This window comes from Sus scrofa, chromosome X, assembly GCF_000003025.6.
Source record: "Sus scrofa isolate TJ Tabasco breed Duroc chromosome X, Sscrofa11.1, whole genome shotgun sequence".
NCBI classification, from domain to species: domain Eukaryota; kingdom Metazoa; phylum Chordata; class Mammalia; order Artiodactyla; family Suidae; genus Sus; species Sus scrofa.
The window spans coordinates 71,958,927-71,962,997 of NC_010461.5; positions in this window are offsets into that span (position 1 = coordinate 71,958,927).

Consider the following 4,071-nt stretch of genomic DNA (forward strand, 5'->3'; position numbering starts at 1 on the left):
ATCATTAAGACATTTTGAGTTTATTTTCGTGCATGGTGTAAGGGTTTGCTCTAGTTTCATTTATTTACATGTAGCTGTCCACTTGCTGAAGAGACTTCTTTTTTCCCATTTTATGTTCTTTCCTCCTTTGTCAGAGATTACTTGACCATAAGTGTCTGGGTTTATTTCTGGGTTCTCTATTCTGTTCCATTGGTCTCTATGTCTGTTTTTGTACCAGTACCATACTGTCTTGATGACTATAGTTTTGTAGTATTGTCTCAAGTCTGGGAGAGTTTTGCCTCCTGCTTGGTTTCTTTTCCTCAGGTTTGCTTTGACAATTTTGGGCCTTTTATGGTTCCATATAAATTTTTGAATTTTTTTTTCTAGTTTTGTGAAAAATGTCACAGGTAATTTGATAAGGATTTCATTAAATCTGTAGATTGCTTTGGGTAGTATGGACATTTTAATGATATTAATTCTTCCAATCCAGGAGCCATATGATCCAACAATCCCACTCCTGGGCATATATCCAGAGGAAACCTTCATTAAAAAGATACATTCACCCCTATGTTCATTGCAATAATATTCACAATAGCCAAGATATGGAAACAACCTAAATGTCATTTAACAGATGAATAGATTAAGAAGATGTGGTACAGACACACAATTTAATACTACTCAGCCATAAAAAGAGCAAAATAATGCCATTTGCAGCAACATGAATGGAACTAGAGATTCTCATACTAAGTAAGTCAGAAAGAGAAAGACAGATACCATATGATATCACATATGTGGAATCTAAAATCTGGCAATAATGAACCTATCTACAGAACAGAAAAAGCTCGTGGTCATAGAAAACAGACTTGTGGTTGCCAAGGGGAGGGGGAGGGAGAGGGAGTAGGATGGATTGGTAGTTTGGGGTTAGTAGATGCAAACTATTGAATTTGGAATGGATAAGCAATGAAGTCCTACTTTCTAGCACAGGGAACTATATCCAATGACTTGTGATGCAACATGATAGATGATAATATGAGAAAAAGAATACATATATTTGTATAACTGGATCACTTTTTTGTACAGCAGAAATTGACAGATGTAAATCAACTATAACAAAAATTATTTTTTATTTTTTGTCTGTTTAGGGCTGCACCTGCAGCCTGTGGAGGTTCCCAGGCTAGGAGTTGAATTGAAGCTGTAGCCGCTGGCCTATATCACAGCCACAGCAATGCCAGATCTGAGATGTGTCTGCAAACTACACCACAGCTCATGGCAACATGAGATCCTTAACCCACTGAGCAAGGCCAGTAATCGAACCTGCATCCTCATGGGTGCAAGTCAGATTAATTTCCACTGAGCCACAATGGGAACTCCTATAATAATAATAAAAAAATTAAATGGTGTTAATGATCTATGTGGTGCCTTGCAATTTAGCATTCTAATTTCTAAACAATCTACATAGACATATATAAATATCCTGCAGGTTTGCTTGGGTAACTTCCCTCTGGTCTTCTCTAACAACAAACCACCATCACTACTGTGTTAACAGCCATCTTGCATTTCTACATTGCTCTTGGAGAGATTTTTTTCCCATCAATCACCAACTTTATTGATTTCCTTTCTTATCCTTTTAATTCTCTCATGCCCCCTTCATCTTCTGCATTTATTTTCTTTTTGCACCATTTTCTTTTGCCATTCTCAATTAATTTACTGGAATATTTTCTACACTTAAAAATAGATCATTCTTGAGTAAATCTAAGAGTCAGAAACCTTCAGTATTTAACAAACATAAAATATTTAATTTCAAATTTTCTTAGAATATTTGATTCCTATGACTTCATAGTATAAAATATGACCTGTGGATAATTACTAAGGCATCAGAAGTGTTCCTATTGGCAATGCTATTATCTAGGAAAATTGATTTTTTTTGTCCTTTTTGCCTTTTTTAGGGCTGCACCTGTGGCATATGGAGGTTCCCAGGCTAGGGGCCTAATTGGAGCTGTTGATGCTGGCCTATGCCAGAGTCACAGAAATGCCAGATCTGAGCCACAGCTGTGACCTACACCACAGCTCACAGCAAAGCCAGATTCTTAACCCACTGAGTGAGGCCAAGGATCAAACCTGCAACTTCATGGTTTCTAGTCGGATTCGTTTCTGCTGTACCATGATGGGAACTCTGAAAATTGATTTTAATTAACTTAAGATATTGATTACTTGGTTATTTTTCACCATATATCCCTTAAAATACCCATTATATAAATGCCACTTAAACTATTAGATGTTTTTAAATTGTACTTTAACCAATACTTAATGCCTTAATTTTCTTTCAAACTCAGGAATTAATTTATCATCTACTTATTCATTTTAGCTATCTACCTCTTTGAGGTCCTTGCAATAAATCAGCATGATTTTCTGAGACATACTCTATACTCAGCCTTATGCTCAGTACTATGGAAGAATTAAAACAAAATAAAAGAAAACATGTCCTTGTGGTTTTCATCTTGCATGAAATATAAAAATATCTAGAATATATGATAAAAGCTTTGATGTCCTTTAGAAATTCAGAGAAGTTATTGTATACCAATAAAATTGAAAAATATTTCATGGAGTTTAAGGGAAATGTCTTCTACTTCATCTATCTCAGTTTTTCTCATGTCTTTCTGCCACCAGGAATAATGGAAAGTATTTATCCTCTAAAGGACACTTTCAATTCTACATCTACCATAAAGTTGATTCTAATTACTCAATATTTGAACTGTCTTGGCAGTAACCTCACAAAGAGGATTTTTGAAAATACTCTGAAAACTAAAAAGCTGTATAAAGATACAAGTTGTAATTTATTTATCTCTCCAAAGATGTTGGTCAGTTGATTCATTCATTCAACAGATATTTATTAGTGTCTACTAGAAGCAAGGTACTTTGAAAGGCAAAGACATGAAATTTAGAGCTCACACTCTTCTGTTGTTTAACAGTGTCCTGAAAACCTGTACTACAGAAGTGTATTTTATTTGTCAGAGGGAAAACATTCAGCTATAAATATTGAAAATAGTTTACCAGAATACATGTTGTTTCTTTGACCAGAGCCTGAGGCAACTGAGGCAATGTGTGTTCTTAGATGCCAAAAAGACAAGGATATGTCTTAAAACTCTCTTATGTACTGTGTGAAAGATAGCTCTCTTTCAATAAACTAAATATCTTAGAAATTACCAGGGAAAACACTAAGGATCTCTACCTTCTATTCAAACCAAGAAGACAAGAATGTTTCTAGAGAAACATGACTCAAATAGGAATTTGGAAAGTATAGTATTAGGGAGTAAAAAGAAGAAAAAAGGGAAGTCATGGAAATTATATGTAAGCATTTAAAAAAATGTTATATAGTAAAGGAACAGCATAAACAATTAACACATACTTTTGTTTTCTAAGTACCAGGATGCTGTTCTGTGTTTGTAATGTACATTATATTGTTAATTTCTCACAAGAACCTTGTGAGATAACTAATTTTATTCCCATTTTGTATGTAAAGAATTAGGTCTCAAAAGGGTGAGGTAATTTTTCCAAGATTATAACATTAAAAGATGCAGAAAATAAGAGTTCCCATCATGACTCAGTGGAAACAAATCCAACTAGTGTCCATGACATTGTGGGTTCAAACTCTGGCCTCACTCATTGGGTTAAGGATCTGGCTTTGCCATGAGCTGTGGTGTAGGTCTTGGAAGCAACTTGGATCTTGTATTTCTGTAGCTGTGGTGTAGGCCAGGAGCTGTAGCTCCGATTTTGACCCCTATCCTGGGAATTTCCATATGCCACAGGTTTGGCCCTAAAAAGCAAAAAAAAAAAAGCAGAAAATAAATGCAAGATTTTTTGACTTAAAGCATATGTCCTTAACCCCTAAACTACTTGACTTCCTGATCAAGAAACATGTGTTCTGTTACACTATTTTCAGTGTTAATAGCTGAGTGTTTTTTCCAATGAGAAATAAAATACACTTTTAGAGTACAAGTTTTTAGTACTCTTTTAACAAACAGAACATTAGACACTAACAAGTATCTATTGGATGCATTGCCGCAAAGACTATACAGAGATCAATGAGAAAAC